Here is a 25,215-nt window from a genome sequence, read left to right as displayed (position 1 = left end):
CAGGTGCTAAGCTTTGATCTTCCTGCCCTCTGGTGCATTAAGTTTTCTAGTACTCATTGACAATGATGTTTGTGATTTAAAGCACTCTTTTTCCTTATTTCAGAGGGGGAAACAAAAAGGGTTCAGATAACTCCTTGAACCAGAGACCTTCGATTCCTTCCCTTGTTTGGTCTCCATTTGGTATAAAATTCACTCTGATTCTGTTTAGGAGAATTTGATCAGCACTCCAAGGAGTAAAAGAATATCTTTCTGAAACATTTTATGGCACATTAGATTACTGCTTGAAATGCCAGACTTGGCTGACTGGGGAGGCTTGGCCTTCATCAAAGCAGTGTGTGAAGATGGAAAGTAAAAGGCACAATTTTCCATTTCTGTCCTCTCAGAGAAGGAAAAAGGGGGTAGAAAGGACACAAATACAAATGCTCAGAAATCCAGGTCTGTCGTAAACCTAATAGCACTAAGGACAAAATGATATCGGTTTTCTAATAAAAAATAATCAAGAATCTTGATTATTATATCTCAGTAAATGCAGCATTATGTTGGAGGAAAATATTAAGAAACATAAGCAGGTCAAAGACAATCTCATGTATCCTAGTTGAGGACACAGACTCTGGTGTGCGAGTGTCTGGTCCAACTCCATTCCTCTGCTACTCAGCAGGGTCAGGTTCCCCATCTGTAAAATGGAGATAATGACAGTGACTACTTCCCAGGTCACAGGGAAGATGGAATGAGTACTTATGTAGGGACCATATATCTGAGTGCTGAGTGAGTGTGTTTTAATATTGTACCCACATCCTTTAGCTACAGTACTTGCAATTTTCAACATGGATAACTTTTACTTCTTCTTCTCAGTTCTATTATTAAATAGTGATGACATCTTTGAGTTTTCTGGCTGGCAGAGATGGAGCCTAGGTTCCTGTGAGGTATGTAAATAGAAATCCTTTTTATTGAGGTAGAGAATATCTTCCAACTACATAGATTTGTTTAAGAACACCATTATCAGAGGAAGAAATTAATGAAGAGGCACAGTGATATTCTGGGACCACAGAATCCCTGTGGATCTGTAAGTCCATCCCTGTCTCCTCCTTTGTGGATGAGGATTCTGTTTTTTTCAGACTTCTCCATCCATAGAATAAAAAAGGGTGCTCTTACCTTTAGTGTCCCAGATTGACTTTGCCTCATCTTAAACTACACACACATGGGATTATATGTTAGAAACTCTTTGTGTCTGGTTTTTGCACTCAATACCAAATCTAAGATTTATAATGCTTCTGCTAAATTAGTAGTTCTTTCTTTTTTATTGCTGTATAAAATTTCATTGGATGAATGTCACAATTCATTTACTCATTCTGTTGTTTTCAGTTTTAGATGTTATAAGTAAAACTTGGATACTAATTTAAAGGGCTTTTAATAGTATTCCCTTCCAACAGTTTTCTAGTGATACACAGACTATTATTCTTGTTTACCCTGAAGCTGTATTGAATTCAGGAAGCTTTTGTGTTTTTTTTCTTTTGGTATTTACTTTCTAAGTCATATTGTATTTTAAAGAAGGGTTTAATTTTTGTGACTTGGGTCAGTGCCAACCACTTTCATTAATCATATTAGTTAGCTGAATAGTAACTAGTACGATCAGAAGACATATCATGTTATTTTGTAAAACCACCGAGTGATTCCATGATTCACTTAGTCTAGTTCTAAAGAAAGTTTTGCAAAATGCCAAGATAGTGAGATTCACATTTCTAAACTAGAATGTGAAAGACAAAAGAGATTTTTCTAGAGAAGGTATCTGTGTCTACATTCATTTTGAGGAGATGAGTATGGGATGCTTTGAAGCCAGCTCCATTGCTACAGGTGTCTCAGGATTCAATTGCTTGCTCCTGTAATAGGAGGCAGAAGTATAAGAGAGAGGGTCCGTCTCTTTAGCATGTCACAGCCTTAGCATGTCCTGAACTCCTCATCAACAGCCAGGGCTAAAGACTCGGGGGCTTGTTAAAAATACCAGGGGATCCTGCCTTAGCCAGTACACTGTCTTAAAGCGTACTGGAGAGGCCTAGGAATGTGTATAATAAGTTCCCAGATGATTCTTATGAATATATGGTCACTAAAGTTTTATCACCCAGCTATAGTTTGGATGTTAAATGTCCCCCAAAGACTTGGTCCCTGGGGTCACTGTTGAGAGGTGATGGGACCTTGAAGAGGTGGGGCCTAGTGGGAGGCCTTTAGGTGCTTGGATGTGTGCCCTTGAAGGAGATCCTGGGACCACATATCCTCCTCCCTCCCTTGTTTCCTGGCCGCAGAGTGAACATGTTTTGTTCTACCAAGTGCTCCAGGCCATTTTATCTAACACCCTCACAGAGGCCTAAAAGCAACAAGTCTGCCTGATTATGGGCTAGACCTTTAAAACCATAAAACAAAATAAACCTTTTCTCTTTATAAATTGATTATCTCAGGTATTTGTTGTAGTGGTGGAAAGCTGACTGACACTGTTGCAGGTTTTTTACCTGAATGGGTGCTGAAGACCACTTGTTCCTGTAATTGCTCAATATTATCATTTATAATTTGGGCATTAGAGTTTACTGCAGGATACTAAACAGGAAAATACAAAAGGCCCCAAATCTTGGGGGAGCAGGCAGGCTATATAAACCAGTTCCTTCTGCTCACACAGTGCCCATCCCAGGTTGGCTGGAGCTGGGTTCTTATCTAGCAGCTGAGAGGAGTGTCTCACCCATGCTGCCCTGGCTCAGCTGCAGGATTCACTCTCTTGGATCATAAAGAGTGTCTTCTGTCACTGCAGTAGCAAATTTATCTTCCCTGGACAGAGACAGATGAGTCTTCCTGAGATCCTATTGAAAATCTCTGCCCTGTTGTCCCAGGGTCTTTAATTTCATCTCCTGTTGACCCCAGCGGGCTCTATGAGGAGGCCAAGGGCATGCACCAACTTGGTGTCACTTACATGACTTTTCTAATTTTACCCTTTCCCTCTTTCCCTTTCCTTTTGTGTTATACAATTGGCTTTCAGACAGTTGAGGGGGACAGAACATCTATATGAAGATGTCTTACCTTTAAACACCATCTCTTCACATTTTTCTGTGAAAGTACTCTACTGTATGATTCTGTGTGTATTAATTTAAGTATTAATAAGTAGTAACAATTGTACTGAATTCTTCTACATTATCTTCTTTTGAATATAAAATTCTTGAAGTAACAAAAATTGTTACAAATTGTGCTGTATATTGAATGTACTTCAGTGTCTTTATGGCTAAGCTGATTAATATTTTCTCCATATCCATTCACAAACCTTTCCTCACACCCAACCCTTGGCCCAGGCAAGAAAAACCAGACTAAACAGGCTTTGGACTTCCAGAGCATCAGAAATTGGCTGAAAGTCATTTGTCTTCAGAGGATTGATGTCCACCTTCACTGAGTTTAGTGGGTGTCCATGGTATTTTCTAAGACAAGGAAAGCCCGTTTTGTTCTTCTCCACCATGGTTTGACTCTTTCAACATTAGCCCAGCCTACTGCTTAGACTGTGTCTTAAGAATTCAGTTGGATCTGACATGGCTTGAGTGGCTTGCCTAAGGTGGGGTTGGCCCTTCACTGAGGTTATTGAAGTCATTCAAGATTGGTGATTGCAAGCTAGGATTGAGCTTCTTTAGCCACATTCTGTTCAGCTGAATATGTCTACATACAGACTTCTGAAATCCCATATTTCTTGATTAGTTAGATTTTTCAGTAGAAGGGAGGAAACCTTTTGTGTTCCCTCTTTGGGAATGTAGCACAGTTCAGAGGTCTGTGTGGCACAGCTGAGAGTCTCATTGCTGCAGCAGGTATGGGATTCCTCCAGGTGGTAGGGGAGAAGGAAATGAAGAGAGTAAATTTCAGACTGATGAGGTCTTAGGGGTATTCAGCCAGAACACTGGCTATACAATGACCTTGGCCCGAATCACATCAAGGGCAGAGATTCCTCCCACCTTAAAAAAAGGGGGGTGAGTGAGTAGGTGGAGAACAGAATGCATGCTGCTGTAGCCAAGTGAGTATGGACCAGGAAGATCCATTGTTCTTCCCTTTCCTGATAAATCCTGCCCAGATGCTGAGCAAGCCAGCTGTCTTACTGTTCAAATCTCTAGAGTGAACCACTCCTAACTAGATGAACTTACTCTCTGGGAACCTACGCCCCCAGCTGTACCTGCCTTTATCTAGTGACCTGGTAAATCAGTCTTCTCTTGCTATTATTAAACAAACCACCTCCAGATATGGTGGCATGAATGACAAGTATTTCTTATGTTCACATGTCTGTGGGGTGGCTAGGGTGGCTCTCCTCCATGGGTTCCTTCTGGGCTCAGGCAGACGGGGCAGTAACCAACAGGAGTTATGGAAGCACATCATGGTTCTTGGGGGCTGAGGTTCAGAACCAGCACACCATCACTTCCCCCCACATTCTGTTGGTCAAAGGAAGTCACTGACAAAGCCTGACATCGGTGGAACTAGGCAGTGTCTGCCCATGCAGGTGGGGGATAGAGTCTTGTTTGCTGGATGATACTCTCATCTGGAGTTTTCCTTTTGTCCTCTTGCACTAACCCCTCTGGGATTCCAAATGTATCAGTTGAGTATTTCTAGCAGGAGAATCCACTCATAGGATTTATTTATTTTTTCCATTCTTATTGGTACATTATAATTATACATAATAGTGGGATTTGTTGTTATATATTCATAACATGTATGCAGTATAATAATGTTATTTGGCCAATATCCTCCCCCCAAATTTACCCCCATTCTCCCTCTCCCAGTCCCTTTCCTCCACTCCACTGATCTCCTTTAGGTTTTTATGAGATTCATCCTAACATTTTTCTCCACCTTTTCCTCTTGTTTCTATATATGACAGAAAATATACAGTCCTGGATTTTCTGAGTTTGGCTTATTTTGTTTGACATAATTCTCTCAATTTTCATTCATTTTTCTGCAGATGACATAATTTCATTCTTTATGGCTGAATGAATCTCTGTTGTTTACATATGGTACATTTTCTTTATTCATTCATCCAATTGTGGATATCTAGGCTGGTTCCATAATTTGGCTATTATGAATTGTATTGTTATAAACTGGATAAGCTTGTGTTGCTATAGTATGCTGAACTTTTATTCTTTAGGATAAATATGGGGAGTCATATACCTAGGTCATATGGTGGCTCCTTTCCTAATCTTTAGAGGAATCTCCATACTGATTTCTATAGTGGTTGTACTAATTTATAGCCCCACTAACAGTGTAAAAGTGTTCCTTTCCCCTTACATATTCTCCAGCATTTATTATTGTTTGTATTCTAAAAAAATAGTCTTGAGGGGGTTACTGTGAATTGAACTCAGAGGGACTTAACCACTGAGCTATATCCTCAGCCCTATTTACTTTTTATTTTCAGACAGGGTCTTGCTATGTTGCTTAGGGTCTCACTAAGTTACTTAGGCTGGCCTCAAACTTGTGATCTTCCAGCCTTATCCTAAGTCACTGGAATTATAGATGTGCACCACTGCATCTGGTATTTTTATGTCACTAATTTTGATGGCTGCCATTATAGCTGGAGTGAGATTAAATCTCAGTGTAAGTTTGATTTATATTTCCCTAGTTGTTAAAGATGTTGAACTTTTTTTCCCCATATATTTGTTGGCCAATTGTAATTTTTCTTTTAAGAAGTGTATGGTAGTTCATTTGCAGTCTTATTGATTGGGATTTTTTTTGGTGGTGAGTTTTTTGATATCTTTTTATATTCTAGATATTAATCATCTGTCAGAAGAGTATCCAACAAAGATTTTCCACATTCTGTAGGCTCTCTAAACACTTTTAATTGTTTGCTCTGTAGCAGCTTTTTAATTTGATGCCATTCTATTTATTAATTCTTGTTATTATTTCCTGAGCTTTAGGATACCTATTAAAATCATTGCCTATGCTTATATGTTGGAGTGTTCACTTTGTTTTCTTCTAGGAATTGAAGTTTTTGACCTCATTCTTAAGTCTTTGATACAATTTTGAATTAAGTTTTGTGTAGGATGAGAGATAGGGACAACCAGTTTCCCCAGAACCATTTGTTAAAAGGCTATCTTTTCTCCAATGTTTTTTTGGCAGCTTTATCAAGGATCAGATGACTATAGATGTGTGGGTTTGTCTCTGTGTCTTCTGTTCCATTGGTCTATGTGTCTGTTTTTATGCCAACACCATGAAGTTTTAGTTACTGTAGCTCTGTAGCATAATTTGAAGATATGTATTATGATGCCTTTAGCATTGCATTTTTTTTCTGCTTAGAATTTGTTTGGTTTTTCTGGGTATTTTATTCTTTCAAATTCTTCCAAATGAATTTTAGGGCTTCTTTTTCTAGTTCTGTGAAGAATATCATTGTGTTTTGATGGGGGTTGTTTGATTCTTTGTATGGCTTTTAATAATAAATCCATTTTAACATTATTCTGCCTGTCCATGAACATGGGTGTCTTTCCATCATCTAGTGTCTTCTTCAGTGTTCTATAATTTTTATTGTAGAGGTCTTTCACCTCCTTGGTTAGATTTATTCTTTTTTTTTTGAGATTAACGTGAATGGGATTGATTTCTTGATTTCTTTTTCAGTGAATTCATCATTGGTATATTGGAAGGCTATTGATTTTAGGATGTTGACTTTTTATCCTGCACTCATAGGATTTAGATGGCTTTCATATCCCTGGTAGATTATGGAGTGGGCCTGCCAGAAGTATATGCATAATAAGTAGAACATGAGAGACTTGAATATACTCTGAATCTTTATTTTTAATGAAATATAGGTTTCTATAAGAAACTGTACATCTGAAAGAAATAGCAACTCAAGCTCTGACTAAGAAGTGTATTTGAATTTGATGAGGAGATGGCTCAACTCTGGGATGGCATTATAACCAAAATGAGCTTCACACCAGACATAGCTAGCTGATGTTAGCTTTCTTCTCTGCTGGAAGAGAATGTGGTTTTAGATAAAATTTCAAATTAGCACAGAGCGCTACTGCTGATACTCTGGATAATAAGATGTTCATGGTGGCATTCCTGATTCAGGAACTTGAACATATTAAGATGGAATTGAAAGTGTGACAGTGTGACATGTCCATGGGATTACAATTCTGAGAATGGTATTAGGCAGCACCAAACTCAGAGAAGGCTGGCCATAGGTCCTAGGTCAATACAATTCTTACATTAATGCTTCTGGTGTAAGGAAGATGGATCGGCAGGCCAACTGTATTTGGCAGTAAAAGATACTTTCTGGTGCTGAGGAAACCAAGTTTATAATAAGCCAGATTGAGAAAGTGACATAAAAGGCTGTCTTTTCTCCAATATATGTTTTTTTTATACCAGGAAATGGAGTTAAAGATCTGTCTCTAAAGTATTATCCAGGCAAAGACTTGCCAACTGTAAATTCAGGGGACATTTAAAAATGAATACCAGTCTAGGGCAAAGACCTGAGCTCCTGGAAATTATAAATTCTTTTGTTTCAGTTTCATTAAAGATGGTCACTTTTTGGTGAATCAGAAAGGGATGTTACCTCTAGTGACTCAGAAGCTAGGGTATGTCTTGGAAAGGTTGGGAGATTCTCTTAGATAATTAGGTTTGGGTAAAAACAAACTGGAATATGGAAGTACAGGAGAAGTAAAAATTCTAGGGAAGCTATTAGTGAAAAGACTGGACAAGCACAAATATGAATGCACCTTATAATAACTTATAGAAGGCATTTGGCAGAGAACTTTGCTGTAAATTTTGGGGGTACTTCTGCGGGTGTTATATGTATTACAGGAATGCACCCTCTGAAAATGGCAGAAAGATACACTATCTAGCCATTTGAGAGTGGTAACCCTGGGGAGGAGTCCAATAGAAGAACAAAGAGAATGGAGTTGGACTCTGGAGGGAGGGCTTGCCTTTCCAATTAGGCCAGTTGTAAAACTATTATTGAGTACAACCCCAGATCCTAGGCTAAATAAAGAATAGAATTGCTGTATCCACCATCTGGGGTACCAACAGCCATAGCTGTAAGATCTAATCTGGGGGCACAGGGACTGTTTGTTTTTTTGCCATAACTGTTATTACCAAAGCCCACCTCATTGCTTGGAGAGTGATATGTGCTCAAGGAGTACTGGTTGCTTTGAATGAGGTTTGAAAAATGGATCCAAGATATAAGATAGTTTGTGCTGGAGGAGGAGGTGGGATTAACTTTTATAAGATAAAAGAACAAATTTGACCCATGTCTAGGCTGCTGTGCATTGCTGGGAGGACCAGGGAGGATATCCCACACATTGCTCTGAATTTTTCTCACATGGAAGTAAGGGTCTCTAGAAAAGGGGGAAGAAAATTTACTAGAGTGTTTTAGTTTAAAATCTGGTCATTTCTCTACCTAACTTGAAGGAATTTTTGGTCTTGGTGGGAGATTTCACAATAGAATTTTTACTTTGCTGGGGAGAAGCCACAGAGTAATCCTAGCCTAAGGCTCATTGTGTCTGATTTTGGTTTCTGACTGTAGGGTGAATGGGTGAGGTAGACAGAGAAATCAGTTTATGTGGATCTATAGGCACAGGTCTGTAGATCCTCCTAGAAAAGAGGAAGCCATATAGACAAGTTGTCCAGTACCAAAACCTTAGGCATCCAAGAAGAAAGAGTTCAGGTCTGATGTTCAGGTCACCATCCCTGGGGTTTGTCTTCTGGGTCTTGTCAGCTTCAGATTGATCTCCAAGCATTAAACTGGAAGAAGATTTTTTAACTTAAAATTTTATGATATGTTCATTCCAAGAGTCTTTCTCCTTTGGGATCCACATGGAAAGTGTGTCCTTAAAAGGGAAGTTAGAAGTATTCTTTTCATTTTTCTTCTCAAGACACAGGACTTGGTCTTAGTTGCCCTGAGCATTCAAGTTCATCATCAATAGCAGTGCCTACCAGACACTGGTGGATCATGGGGAAGAGGCAATGTTGGCTGAAATTTGGCAGATATTATGATTCCTGCAGAAGCTACAGTAGCTGACAATGGATGGTGATATCCTATAGAACAACTAGAACTCCCCAGGGAGTGTCTCTGTGGGCAGTCATAGCTTTAGTGGTGGATATCACCAGGGGGTGGAGGAAGAGGAAAGAAAATGGCAGATGCTATATAGTAGCAGAAAGGAATGATTTATGATCAGATTTATGGACTCCATAAACAACCAGCAGTGGCAGAAGTGAATTCTAGGTGAAAAGGTGCACTTACAGGTAAAAAGCAGATCAGGAAAATAATGATCATCAATGTAAATTTGTTTCCTACTGAAATGCTGGTTTGGTGTGGCTTGGAATATCTAGGTCCAAGAAACTTAGAAAGGTCATGGAATCCTCTTTGAAGGACAAACATGCCTTAAAGGTTAGAATCTATACCTCAGTTAAGAAATGACCACTGATTATTATATAGAGTAGAGGTCAGAAGTGGGTCTGTTGTCTAACTTCTGCAATTTGTCCCTAGCTCTTCATTGTGTAGTTTTTTGTTCCTAGGGAAGTTACACAATTTCCCTGAGTTTCAGTTTCTTCTATTGGAGGTATAGTACCACTCTTAATAGTTTCTTTCCTCTTTTTGGGGAAGGGATAAGGGTTATGTGGCAAAATACTTAGGAAACCTAACAATAGTTCCTAAGTATAAATATCATTCACATAAAAATTTATCAATTAATTCAACAAATATTTATTGAGCACCCATTATGTACCAACTACATATCAGAGAAATAAGAAGCAAGGTCTTCACCACAGGGAGAAGGGGATGGAGAGGTTAAAGATTTGAGAGGGTATAATGGTTGACTTGAATTGTCACTTGATTAGATTAAGAGATGTCAATGATTAAGAGGCTTCTGGGTGTGTCAATGAGGGTGTGTCTAGGAATGATTGGCATGTGGGATAGCAAACCAAAGTGGAGTCCCTCCCTAAGTATGGGCAGTAAGTCCAATAGGATAGTAGCATGGATGGAATAAAAGTTGGCAGAACAAGGAAGCAGCAGTAGATGCAAGCTTGATTCTTCTTGATTGCTGCTGTGATCACCTGAAGATATCAGACTCTTACTCCTTCACTCTTCCAAATCAGTCTCTGCCAGTGATTCTTCAGGGAATTTCCAGAAGCCTTTGGTCTTGAACTATGGTAGCACTATTGATTTCTCTTGTTGTGAGGCTTCAGCCTCTTGGACTGCACAGCTACTGGTTCCTCCAGCTCTCCAGCCTGTAGATGGCCATTGTTGGCTATCCACCTTCTGGTCATATAAGCCAATCTAATAAATCCCCCTTTTATAATCATGCTTCCTGTTGATTCTGTTGCTCTAGAGAATCCTAATACAGGGGGAAAGAGGAGTTATGAATTAGTCACTGCTGAGTGAGAGAGTGCATTGATCAGGAAGACACAGAATTCCTAGACAGCAGAGGGACCTGAGAATTCCTCCTTAAAAGGTTGAAAAGTGTGACATTTCCTAACAGAGGCACTGTGAGTTTCAAGCCTTCATTTTATTTTAAGCAGATGATTTCTTCAAAGAAATCATAGTGAAGTACCTGTATTGATAGTAAAGAGCAGTTCTAGCTGAGGTAGCTGAGACCTCTTGTAAACATCCCTCTGTGAATGTCTTCTTTATTCTTCAGTGGAGTCTCCCCAGATTTAGGGAATATAATTTGAAAACTTCTATTAAGAAGTTCAGCTCAATAAAACCCTAGTCATCAAAGCATAAAAGGAACTCTAGATCTAGCATTCCACTTAACATTCAGATTTGTGAACAACCTAGTTTTCTGAATACTTACTTGTGAGTTTAATGGAGGTTGCAAAAAGCAAAGAAAACCCAAGAGTCATTTTGATATGAAAGGTTTTGTGATACTGCCATTTAAAAAATAGTATTACTTCAATGCTTCCATCATTTATTACTTCAATAATACTGCATAACAAACCACTCCAGAATTTTGGGGCTTAATTCATGATATTTTATCATCAAGCTCATGTTCTGAAGGTTGACAGGGATGGCTCTCATGTAGGATATGAATATGTAGGTCATCTGGGTGGGTTTTCCTCCTTTGTCACAGGCTAGCATCCAGGCTACCCAGGACAGGTTCTTATGGTGGCAGACTAAGCAGTAAGATGAGAGGCATAAGCATAGTTAAAGACATCTGCTCATGTCTTCTCTACTAACTTCTCCATGACCAAAGCATGTTACATGATCTAGGTAAGTCAAAGGGCAGGGAAGTGCTCTGTACCCATCATGAGGTCAGGATATAAGGGAGTGCAGAAGTGAGACCAGTAATTCAGTCCCCTACAGTAGCCATGTAGCACAGCATAATCATCAGCAGGGAGGATGACGATCCCCACCCCTTTGCCTGGACTGTAGCCTAATCCAGAGAATCCAAACCTGTGTGGGCACCTGGCTTGCGTGCATCAAAGGCAGCACCTGGTGGATGTAACAGAAGTGACCAGCAAAGTTGATGATGCTTGGTAAAGATACTGGACAGTGTGTTCTGGAAACAGTGTCAAGGGCCAACAAGCAGTTTAGTGTATCAGAGGATTCAGAAGGAGGCATTGGTAACAGCAGGAGAGTAGAAGAGAAAGAAAAGGCCAGATCTTGGCTAATAGGACTTGCGAGATCGCGTGATGAAGCATCCCCATAGACTCCTAGAAACAAGTTGGGGGTACTTTGAGGGGAAGTTAGAGATGGTTTATTGCTATTAATGCAGCAATGCATATTCCAGTAAGTTGATGTGCCTTGAGGAAACGCATTTCAACAACCTGAAATTGAATCTCAGTGAACCTTGACACATCTGGCTTGATGCTCTGCTGCATACCATTGCAGATAAGTCGTTCAGTGTCCATGTGAGCTCCTTCCATGACAGGACTCACTCCTACAAGGCAGCTCATCCAGCTTTAGATGCCAACATTGACAAGGACCTTCTAAGTATGCAACGCACAGGACCAGAATGCATGGAACCAGATACCAGGGAGGTGAAAGCCCAGAATGAGAGGTTTGTGAATCCTTACTAATTTAGAGAAAAGGTTCTTTTCATCATGTTCAGAGGGGAAAGAGAAGCTGACAGAAGATAGAAAGAATGGGAACTGTTCTCCTTTACTTTCATGTTTCTTATCATTTTGAAAATTCATTAATATGGTTCAAAAGCAATGAAACTTGAAGGGGAGGAAGTAAGAGTACATCTCACTACTTGTAACTGGTCATATCTGTGATGACCCAGGGTAGAGCGAGACCTTGAGAGTTAGATCCATAAGGGATTCTACTTTAGTAGACAAATTGAATCCGAGACCCAGCTGAGTTTTACTAGCTTAGTTTAGTTCTACTTGAATAAGCCCATTTTAAGAGCTGATAAAAAGTTGATGATGAGCCCAGGGTTGAAGTTTGCAGGTGGTTTATATAGTTATGAACTTTGCCCATAATGTTTAATTTGTAGGAGCCAAGGCAGCTCTCATATTGTTTCAATAATAACACCAAATCAGCTGTCAAATCAGTCAAGGCAGGGAGAAACTAGTCAGACTGGTTATTTAACTGCTTATGTATAACCAACCAAAAGAATAACAGCCATCACCAACAAAAGTTTAAAGGGTGAATTTTAAAGTCTTCAACAAGCTGTGTTGACATGTATCTACAACCTTAATGTGCAAACCACTTCAAGCAGAATGAGTTTTAAAAGCTGTAAATTAAAATCACATTTCTTCTGTGAGCCCTTGAAACCTTTGCAAAGCAAATAAATCAGTCAGATCGTCCCCTATTGAGAATCCCAAATTTCTTCAGGAAATTCAGAGCTCAAAAAGAAATTAAAGCAGAAACTGAAAATGTGGTTTTGGACTAGTGATTTACTGCCTGTCGGGGTGTATGACACACGTTGTTGTTCAATTTCATCGCACACTCTTTCCCTTAAACCTTTCCTCTTAACATCTGGGTTCAAATTCAGCCAGCATGCTGGTCAACTGCAGCTGGACTTGCCTGGGACATCCCCCATGTGGCGATGCCACCTCAGGGTGGCAGTCTGGCCAGAGTGGAGTAGTATGAATGTTTGTGGTTCCTGATGGCAATAGCCTGACTCTCAGGAGGGAAAAAGCCTTACAAAAGTGGACCAAAGCAGTTATTTTGTCAATGTGGTCAGAGTATATGAAGCAGGCATGATAGGGGAGGGAGGGCAGGTAAAGCTTGAAGAGGAGGGCAGCAGCCAGAAGGAGGGAGACAGGCTTGCAAACCATCAATAACCATGGAGTATAATATGTTTTACAAAAACTCCTTTAAAATAAAAAAATAAAAAAATAATTTTGATTAGAAATATTTTGTTCTAAAATTCCCATTATAAGAATTATAGACATTGAAATTTTTCAAAACCAGAATTGAGATGACATTGGTAATTCTGAGAAGACTAGGAATCATTATCACATTAAAATATACAAGATTTTGCTCAACAGTAAACTTGGTTCAAATGAACCCCACTATCATGTATAACTATGGTGTGCTAATCAAAACATTGAAGAAATAAAATAAACTCTGTCTACCTAGGTAGCTCTGGTTTTGCCTACCTCAAGAAAGGCATGAGGTTATTTCCAAGATCAGTTTGTATGTGTTCCTTTCTATTCTTTATGGGAATATATTTGAAAATTTTGGGATTGTGGCTGCACCCTGGGCAATGCCTTGATCTTTTTTTAAAAAAATTATTTATATATGATAGCAGAATACATTACCTTCATCTTCCTCATCATCCAGCATCCCCCACATCCAAGAGCAGGCAGAGTCACCTCTGTGGTTAAGGGATGGGGCAGAGGACCTTCACCATGCCTGAACTGCCTGTTAAGAATATGATGTCATGGGTTTTACAAAACAGTTCTTCAAGAGGGGCCCTCCTTGAAGGCACCGTGTGGTCCTGTAGTTGCCCCTTGTGACTTAGCTGGAGCTCTGCTTTCTAGAGAAAGGGCCGAGCAACAGCCATAGTTGTCATTCCATCCATCTTTTAGGTATGGCTGGAGCTGACAGTACTTGGGAATCACTAGAGAGGACAGTGGCCGGCATAGAGGCAGCAGGAGTAGCTACTCAGACATTTAAGAGGTAGAACCCACAAATTTCCAGCCTGTTCTTGTGTTACTACTGTTGTTATCATTTTTGGAGCAAAAAAAGAATGACTGGGGCTTTTTGTTGTGGTATTGGTAGGGTGAGATAGGTGGTGCCGATTGTTGAAAATAAAGCAGGAATGAGTTAAAAAAAATCATTGCAACAGGGAAATCCTGGGATTAGAGAGTGTGACTCAGACTCCTTATAAAGGATTAGAAATACCTAGTAACTCAGTTCCTACAAACACCTCAGACTCTTAGACTCAGTGGTAGGGGTGGGGAGAGGATTTCACTTATGCATGTTTATGATTTTTTTTTTTAATATTGTGAAACTTTTTTACCTAAATGCATTTGTTAACTTATTAATTTGACATCCATTGAGTATATATTTTGTGCCAGGATATGAAGTAGGTGATGAGGATATGAAGTAGGTGATGAGGATATGAAATCTGAATAGATATGAGTCTTGGTGTCTAAAGTATCACATAGTCTGGGGAAAGAGGGAGACAGGCTTGCAAACCATCAGTCACCATAGAGTATAATCTGTTTCATAAAGGCGTTAGGCAAGCAGAGTAGTGGGAACATCTAACTTGACCAGGATAAGGATGGCACTTGTGATGAGTTCAGGGAAATGAATAATAGTCCTCCTGATTAATATGGTTAAGGAGAGCATTTTTAGGTGATGAATACAGATGTGGAAAATATACCAAAATATTGCATAAAGGGAGCGATTATTTTGTCAGTGTGGTCAGAGTATATGAAGCAGGCATGATAGGGGAGGGAGGGCAGGTAAGGCTTGAAAAGGAGGGCAGCAGCCAGATCAGGAATGACCAGCCCCAGAGCCAGGATAGGGAAAGCATGGGAAGCCACTGAGAAAGGTTGAGCAAGGCCATGAATTTGTGATCTGAACTACTTCTGTATTTATTTTCTGAGCGTTGGTGATGGTGGATTTGTGCAGGTGTGGTTCTTTTTTTAGGCTCACATTGTCTCCCCATCATCTAGATCATGTCCTTGTTGGAAGCCCATGGTTGAACTTCAAAGGCAAATTCATGATCATCTAAGAAATTGGTATAAAATTAAGTCAATTGCAAGAGACAGAACACCTTCACCAGGTGGGCTTTTAAATCCTTTGAGGAGCCAGTTCTATCTGCTTATGTCCTCATGGTTCTGAGGCAGCTCAGGAGGAGGCATGGCAACACATTCATACTTGGGAATACTGTTCTGCCTGTATCAGGTGACAGAAGTTTGCTAGGCTTGGCTGGGCCTCAGAGTAATAAAAGGATATTCACTGGTCCAGCATGTGGTACAAACAATGCTGCTTTTTTGAGCTGTATGACTCAATAGATCCCCTGGTGTTAGAGGAATCTGTGTTAAAGGAGTCATGTGGAGATTCTAGCCAACTCCATGGGAGAGTCCCAGCATGAACCCCTAGGGCCCTTGAGCAGGGTCATCATCTATAGCAGAGAACTCTTCACTATTTGAAAAGCAGTTGTTGGCAAACTATTGGGCCTCAATAGAGACTAAATGTGCAATCATGGGGCAGCAAGTGACGGTGTGGTCAGTATCCATGATGAGCTTGGGATATTAGATGCACTAAGACAATAACTCATTGTAACAAGTAAGTGTAACATCTCGGGTCAGCTTGAGTAAGTTGGGAGGGTACAAGTAACTGAGTGAACAAATGGTGTGGATCACACCTATAGTTTCATGAGGGTTTCTCCTTGACCAACTGATACTAGAGAAAGAACCCTGAGTTTGGTTGGTGCAGTATTTTGGTGCAAGCCAGAAATAGAGCCTTTGCACTGCCACCTAAACTAGGAGGAGATGTAAAGGATAGTGCTATGGAGAATCCCCAGGGAGGGCAGAGCTTCTGTTAGAGAACCTGGCTATCTGTTTTGTGTGGGGTGAGAAGTGGTTCAAATTAAACATATATGCAGACATGGCATGGGAGATTGGCTTAACTGTTATGTGGGGCATGAAAAGAAAATGGTCCGGTAATTGGGGATGAGCTGATCTGGGGAAAAAGCATGTTGATGAGTCCATGGGATTGAGGACAAACTGAGAGGAACTTTGCATTACTCATCAGGTAATATCCACTGCAGAAGTGTCACTAAATAACAAAATGGATAGGGTGTTGGCCAACCCACTGGCAAGCTGATGACTTTGGAACATTTCTACCTGGAAGAAAAATCATCCTATGCAGGATTAAGACATCTTATGTATGACTTTTTCTGGTCTGCACACAGTGCCTTTGCCTGCACGGCTATCTGAGGACTCACAGAGTACATGTGAAGTTGACAGAGGTCCTGAAAAACACACCTTGAATCAAGGGACCCACTATGTGGCAAAGGGCCACCACAATGAGCACAGAACAGTAGAATCCACTGGACCTGCCCTAGGCCATGCCATCTGGAAATTGCCAGCCTAAGGGGCATGAACTCTTGCAGGCATCAACTGAGACTCCAACTGTAGATGCTATTGTCGGGTAGAGTAATACTATCCTTCAGAATGATATCTACTTCTTAAACCTGTGGCCATTCAGTAGAAAACATGGGTCTTGAGATCAGGGGTTGGAAAGAGGATGGTCCTGCTTACCATCACTCAGAGTGACCTACATGGGGAGATTTATGCTTCCTGTCTCTGCAATTTTAGGTTCTATGGATCTGTAGGTTTGGGATACTTTTATGAGGGTCAGAGTGGGAGTCAAAACTCAATTTAAAGCTATCAGTATGACTAGTTTGGACTTCTCATGCTCAAAGAAAAGCAGGCAAAAGAGGAAATTATTCTATTGGCAGGGGCAACTGATCCTATTCATTATAAGATAACAGGGTGTTATGATTTGGATGTGGGGTGTTCCCCAAAAGCTCATGTTAGACAATGCAAGAAGATTCAGAGAGAAATGATTGGATTGCAAGAGTCTTAATCCAATTAGTGATTTAATACTCTGAGATTAACTGAGTGGTAACTGAAGTGGTAGGGTGCAGCTGGAGGAGGTGGGAATTGGGGTGTGGCTTTGGGTATATATTTGTATCTGGCAAGTAGAGTCTCTCTCTCTGCTTCCTCATCATCACGTGAGCTGGTTCTCTCTGCGTACTCTTCTACCATGATGTTCAGCCTCCCCTCAAACCCTGAGGAATGGAGCTGGTTGCCTATGGACTAGGACCTCTGAAACCATGAGCCCTCAAATAAACCTTTCCTCCTCCACAATCATGCTGGTCTGGTCTTTTAGTCACAGCAGGAAAATAGCTGACTAAAACACAGGGCTTCTGCCATGCCATTGGGACAGGGAAGAAAATGTTTTATATTTAGATAATCCACTGGGCACCCCTTCCTTCCATGTCAAATCTAACTATAAATGGGCAGTTACAGGAACCTTGATCTGATAAAGGAATGGTAAGTAGGGGTTTATAGATACTTTAAAGATGAGGTCTGAACCCTCCTCCAAAGACCTGTTGACATCACTTAGACTAGCAGAAGTGCTAGCCTAGGGTGAAAAATTCTAGAGTGGGTGGTTGACGAGGGCAAATTGATGGCTGTGAGTTCTAGCCCAGGACTAACGGGCATCTGAGCCTGTACTCCCTCAGAGGGCAAGAGGCAGACTGAATGAGCTGCTGTCGGTGCCCTGTCTAGACCTGCTTGGTGGGACCAGTATGACCATCTCTAGCTGCTTTAGTGTTGGTTGCTAAGAGCCCACAACTCCACTTATCTATGGGGAAACCCCTCCAGATGGAATGGCATGCATCCCTCCCCTCTTGGAGGGCAATCTGCGACCAGTGGTTGGCAGTGACCACGTGATACAGTAGTAGTGGTTGTTGGGATACAGCCCAAAGTCATTTCAAGGGTAATTCTTGCTCCAGAGCTGCTAGCAGGATTGGGCTGAAGCTTGAGTTGGGTTGAAAGCACATCTTGGCTTAGCATCAGCTCCTCTTCTATCTTACTCATTTTACTCCCTTACAGGGTTTCTACTGAGCTTTAAGAATTCATCTTTTCGTCCTCCTTGCAGAGAACTCAACCTGATAGCTGGTTCAAGTTGAGGTTTCTTTTTCCTAGGCAGGGAGATGGTCCTTGACTTTGGGCTTAGACAATACTGTGCAGGCTCCCAAGATAACCCTGAGGCAGAAATGTATGGATCTGCCTGCAGAACACATAGTCAGCCTTCAAGACAGGTGGTCCCCTCCCAACACTGACCTTGGGCTACAGTATGGGCCTTACCAGGTAGTTATCTTTATAAAATTCAAACCCAGTAGGGTGGGGAAACAGAGCCTGCATCATTCCAGCTGACATCCTCTGGAATAATGTGAGGCTCCCTGTGGATCCCCTGCTCTTCATTTGCCTCAGGCTGCTCTTGTCAGCTTGAGCACAGAAGGGCAGTGGGTGGACAGCACCTGGCGAATAAATTTACACACTGGAATAATGGTTTCCATGTTGGTTTTCTATAATTAACTAAACAGGCTGGAGTTAAGTTTCACGTGTAAAAATCTCTTGACAAGAGATGGAAGTTGTTGAGGGGAGTTAAGGTTTTTGAAATCTTTTATCCTCCTTGAACTTTATTCTCCCTCTCTCCTCCTCCTCCTCCCCTCCTCCCCCCAGTTTCTCCCCCTCTCTGCTTCCCCTCCCCCTCTCTATTGCAACTTTCTTCCTTCTCCCTCATCCTCTTTCTCCTCATAAAACCTTCCTTGATCCTGTTTGGGTTTCCATGTATCCCTACAAACTTCACTTCTCAGCATGTGTGTGAAGAGAAAAGTAGTAACATCAACAGATTCTATTGGTCCTCCCATAATTTGAAAATTGCATCTGCAGATGTGTCTCTGATCTTGAAGGGGAAAGAAATTAAAGGCTTTGCTATGTCTCCAGCAAAATAGACTGGGAAAATAAATGGGGTGGCAGGTGTTGGAGCCGAGGGATGTCCAAGCCACAGCATTACCTGAGAGGCAGCGCTCTGCTTCTCAAGGTATCTCAGCAGCTCTGGAGGGTAGAGGGGGTGTTGTTGTGAGGGCATTGCTTCCTTGTGAAAATGAACCTGGCACTTCTCAGCTCCTCCACAAGCCTGACACATTTGCTGAGAGAACAAGGGACTTTATTCCAGTGCCTGGGTAGGAGTTTGGTATTTTGAAACTTCACAGTTCACGTTGCTAGCTGGGAGCATGCTGCTTTTTTATGTGATTTATGTGAAACGATACCCCATTGATACTTGGAGTTAAAAAGGCTAATTTTTTTTTTTTTTTTTTTTTTTGCCTTTTGGAGATTTTGCCTTTGTGATTCTATCCTGGTTATCCAAAAGCACTAGGGGGAAATTAGTTTGTTTGTTTATTTATTTTCACTTGACAATTGAAACAATGTTGAGATTGGCAATGATGGAGATCTCATTCTGCTGTTCACTCAGCACCACAAGCCCTAACAAAATAAGTTGCCAAGGAGGACTTTGAGAGCCTTAGGTCTCCATTAAGGCCTTCCAGGAACTGGGCATCTTTACCTGAGTGAGTAAAGATACACCTTCTGATTACATAAATAATCCATGCTGTTTTTTTTTTTTTTCCAGAGTGTACTTTTGTGAATAATATATTGTAGCAAGGGGTTCTGCAACCCCTTTGCTCTTTTTCAGATTCATTTTACTCTGACAATGGGAGGCCCCATTCTAGAATTCTTTGGGATGAAATACAGACTGTAGCTTCCTCTTACAGGCTCTCCTTGGGTGGATTAGGGGAGAAGATGGACATGCCATCTGAAGCGTTCCCTTTTCACATCAAACACTAGTATATTAAAATGCTCAATGCATAGTGGGCATAGGAGTCCCACCTTACTAATGAAACAAAGAATTATCCATAGACATTAATATATTGCCTTAGCAATCCAAGTTCCTTAAAACAATTCAGCTTCTTTTCCTTTTGCTTAAGAATTGTAGGGCAATGGAATTTTTTTAAACCTACCTCTCTATAATTCCTCCTCCTTCTCAGCCCCTTCCTCTTCTTCCTTCTCTTCCTCTTCTCCTCCTCCCTCATCCCTTCATTCCTTCCTGTGCTTTAGCCCTTCCTCTCCCTCCTTTTCTTCTTCTTACAAATCCTTGTGTTAGAAAATTTTAAATCTCTAATCTTGATGGATTAGGGGAAATCATGGCTTGGCAACAGGAAAACAGAAGACCTTGCTCCAGCCAATCGTGAGAAACCAGATGGCTGGTTCTCCTGTGGCCCCGCCTACTAGCCTGCCCTCTCTGTGCTTTCCCATCACATACATGCCCTGTTCCACTGCTCACGTGATTCTCACAGCTGCCGTCCTGTGCGTAGTGTGCTGGTTGGTCTTTGTGTCCCCTCCATCCTCTCCCTGCTTACCTTGTCTGTCCTTCATGATGCAGCTTTCTCCTTTCCCCCAAAGACTGACTCACCTGACTGCTCCAGTCCACCTGCTCATTCTTTCGCTGGACTTCTGTTGCACCTGTGGTCAGTTCTGTATAGTTCAGTGTTTGTGTATTCTCTCCTAATTTTGTGTTAATTTTATGTTTTCAAACCTCTGCCTCCATAGAAGTAGTAGTTATCATTTAGTAAGCACCATTGTTTGTTAAGCACACTAATTATGTGCATCACCTCAGTGTCACAACAACCCTGTAAATTATTATCATCCCATTTTGGAGTTGAGAAGGGAGAAGCTCACCGTGGTGAATGACGTGCCCAAGTGTTTGGAAGTCAGAACTGTCTGATTCTAGTCTTCATGATGTTCACATTTGACTCAGTCCTGCCTCTCAAAGGACAGTGCTATATTGTATATTGTCCCTTGGGTTTCATATTTCTCAGTCCTCAGAGTAGGTGCTGAATAAATTCCTGAATGGCTCTGTGAAACATTATTTTAGTGTTTTATTTTCTGGCAATGCTTCACTGAGGATGTTTAAAAACTCAACTTCTGTTTATTTTCACATGATACAGGGAAGAATCAGGTGGAACCTTATCTTCCAGATATTTACAGACTGACTGTGTAATCTAATATAATTGGTCTGCCTTCAGAAGGATTGCTCTTGGGCTGTATTTCTAGGACTGTTACTGGATTTGTAGTGCTGTCTTATATTCCCAATTTCATGGCAAACATGAATTTTTAAGAAGCCTAGCGAGATGCAGCCTGTCACACACACATACAAGAGTTGGAAAATTTACTTCAACAGAAGAACCATAAGAACTTTAATCAACTAAGCAGTTATACATGATCGATCTTTTCCATTTGGGTATATTTTTCTTATTTGGTGTATATGATACAAGTTTGGGTGACTTGTCTAGGAAGTCTGTTTTAATTACAAAAAATGTACTTCTGAATATAGAAGCGATAACTATTTTGCAAGTCTGGTATTTTAAAATATTCTTGGTTCTTTGAAGTCATACATTAACATTTTAAAGTTTTTTTGAACTTTTTAAACATTTAGGAATTTTTCTGAATGATGATCAGTACATCTTTATTGCTATGCCACTCCTGAGAATAAAATGATGACGATTTGTGATGTGTATTTTTTTTATTTTAGAATTCAAGTATATTCTTATAAGTATTCTGTGCAGTTGAAGTTTCATGATATCTAACTAGATAAGTGAAAACTTACTCTCCAACACAAAATCCTGAAGAGTTTATAGTTTTTGAAATGAAATTTTCACATAATGTTCTCAGTAAAAATGGGTACTCTTTTAAGAAAATTCCTAGACTCAGAATGTCTAAGCCATACCTATTCAGGGTTATATGTATGATTTATACAAAATTACTATTAAATAATTAACTTTTCTTTAAAATTAAACCATTTCTTCAGTTAGTAAAAAAATACACTAGCAATAGTTAGCATAGATACATTTTTTCATCTGAATATGGTTTTGGGGAATTTCTTTTGATAGTCATAGAATAACTCCTATATCTTACACTATGAGCTCATGCAACACTATGTATAAGGTCTATATGGATTATGTGTGTTTGTTGGTATACTAGGTGAGATGAAGAAAGATGCACAAGCTTTGGTTTTAAATTATAGTTTATTCTTGCTATTACGTTAGTAACATCAGGAGACTGTGTCTTTTGTCTTTTATTCAAAAAATGCATCTTTTGGCACATGCATAAAAATAGACTAAACTTCAGCTATTTAAGGGACTATATGTTTTGTGAATAGCATGGTACCCCAGAAGTCTTCATGATATGTAGATGCACTAAGGAGATACAAACCATGGGCTAAATTAAGAGACACATGGAATGGAAATATTTTTTTCTGGCATTTGTGTATCATCAAGCACAAAATTTTATGTTGTGATTCTGTTCATTCTTTTTAGCTTCTGACTTGCAGCCAACGGAATTTCTGCCCTCTTTCATTGAGTTGAGAGTTTTTTTTCCCTCTCGATTATCATAGTCTGGGTCTTCCTTTAAGAATCTGAAGTCATGCCATGAAAATATGCCCGTAGCATAGACATATGCAAAGTATTACCACTGTGCTTTAATCACGGGGCAGAGCCACTCCATGAATAATTTGAGCCACAAGCATCCTGTTGAAAACCAAGACCTCTGGGTTGAGTCATCAGTTCTTTCTCTGGCAGGTGTTGGGGTCAAAGCATGCTGGATCTTTACTCTGGTTTGTTGGAAGGACAGTTAGTCATACAGATCCCAAAGCTGCCGCAGTCAGTGCACTTTCCTTACATGAATATTCACGTTAGATGGCTGCATCCTGGATGAGAGAGTTTGCTTCCCGTTTCCAGACCTTCAGTTTTTCTCTGTAGTATGTCATATGGAAGAAACTGGATGGATTTTGGTCTTTAGAGCTGGACCTTTTATCTGAATCACAAAACTGCCAAGTAATTTAACACGCCTGTAATCCTGTCGGGGTCTGTTTTATGGTGAGTCTGTTTTGGACAGTGATTGGAGAGGCTTCTGCTGCTACCTCAATCTCACATTCAGTTTAGTTGAAACTTGATGATATTAATATGTAACAATTTTCATTATGGGAAAAAACTGGTACAATATCATTTGAGAGAAGAACAGTATGAATACATAAAATCTCAAAATGATATATAACTGTGGATGAAAAAGACCATTCATTCATTTCTTTGTTCCTCACCTCATTGATTCCAACCATCCTGACTTGTGGCAGTCAGGAGACCTTACAATGCCAATTTGTGGCATTATTGATGGATTTCATGGAAATTCCTGGGAGTGCTAAAAATTTCCCCCCAAAATATATCATACGAATGTAATGTAGGATAATTTCTTAAAATCCTACATTTTTCTCTCTTATTAGGAGACTGGGAAAAAAGAGTAAGAGCAATGATAACATTCAACTAATGATTCTGGGGAAACTAGATTCCACATGCAAAGGAAAGAAATTGGACCCTTATCTAACCCAATTTACAAAAATTAATTCAAAATGGATCAAAGACCTAAGTGAAAGATTTAAAGTTATAAAACTTTCAGGAAAAAGGGCAAAACCTTCGCAGCCTTGGATTTGGTAATGGTTTTCTGGATATGAACTCAAAGGCATAGGCAACAAAAGCAAAGCTAGACAAACTGAACCTCATGAGAATTTAAATTAAAATTGTGCATCAAGACAATTTAGGTCAAGGCCTGGGAAATAGCTCAGTGGTATAGTGCTTGCCTAACATGCACAAGGCCCTCGGTTCAATCCCAGCACTGCTACAAAAAAAAAAAAAAAAAGACAATTGGCCCCAGTAGTGTTTCACATTTCAGTTTTATTTATTTCCTTTTTGATTTTGGAATAATTTCATAGACTTTACTGGTTGAATATCTCTAATATGAAAATCCAAACTCCAAAATTTTTTGACTATCTCAGTTCTCAAAAAGTTTCAGATTTTGGGACACTTTGGATTTCAGATTTTTGGAATAGGGATATTCATCTTGTATCAACAGTGTGAAAAGGCAACCCAAAGAATGGCAGAAAACATTTGCAAATAACATGTCTAGTAAAGATTAATATCAGGAATATGTGAAGAACTCCTAACCTCAATAACAACAACCATAAAAACAACAAATATCATATTTTAAAATGGGCGGAAGACATTTCTCCAAAGAAGATACACAAATGACCTATAAGCACATGAAGACATATTCAACATAACTAGCCATTAGGGAAATGCAAATCAGAACTATAACGAGATTCTGCCTCATGCCCATATCAAACAAAACAAAACAAAATATCAGAAAATAACAAGTGTTGGCAAGGAATATGGTAACTCTGAATGCTTGTGCACCATTGGCGGGAATATGACAGACATTATGGAAAACAATATTGCAGTTCTCCAGAAAAGAAGGATTAGGATTAACATATGATTCAGTTATTCCACTTCAGGGAATATACCCAAAAGATTTGAAAGAGGATCTCAAAGAAATATCTGTATACCCATGTTCGTGGCAGCAATATTCACAGTAGCTAAAAAGTTGGATGCAACCTAAGTGTCTCTTGATGGATGAATGTGTGGCAAAATGAGGTATGTACATACAATGGAATGCTGTTAAGCCTTAAAAAAGGAAGGAACTTCTGATATATGCTGCAACATGGATAAACCTTAAGGACATTATGCTAAGTGAAGTATACCAAACACAAAAAGGCAAACACTGTGATTCCAGTAAGATGAAATATCAATAGTAGTCGAGTTCATAGACAAAGTAAAATGATGACTGCTAGGGACTCAGTGGGGAAGGGGAAGGGGATTGATTGTTTGATGGGTACAATTTCAGTTTACAAGATGAAAAGAATTCTGGAGATGGGTGGTGGTGGTGTTTGTGCAATAATTCAAATAAGTTTAATAACAATGAACATACACTTAAAAATGGCTAAGGTACTAAATTTTATGTTATGTACATTTTACCACAATAGAAAATGGAACAATAAAGCAACGAATCCACCCTATAATCACCAGATGTATTTTCAATATTCTAGCCCCCCTTGTTTCAAGGAGAATTAATAGCCGCTTTATCTTTTACTGTCAGCTAGAGAAAGCCTCCAGCAAGTCTTGGTTGGGAAGCCCTGGTGTTTCTTAGGAAAGAAATGAGAATTTCCTTTGACATAGTGAATGAACAGCCAGCTCTAGTGCCATGTCACAGCAATGGTAGATCCATAAAGGGGATGGCAGTGTGACTATTGGGGGATGGAGCACTAAGATGAGGCCTCAGAGGGAGAAGCAAAGGACCTGGGGC

The sequence above is a fragment of the Callospermophilus lateralis genome, chromosome 2 (genome assembly GCF_048772815.1).
Source record: "Callospermophilus lateralis isolate mCalLat2 chromosome 2, mCalLat2.hap1, whole genome shotgun sequence".
Lineage (NCBI taxonomy): Eukaryota > Metazoa > Chordata > Mammalia > Rodentia > Sciuridae > Callospermophilus > Callospermophilus lateralis.
Note: the sequence above shows the minus strand (reverse complement) of the source record.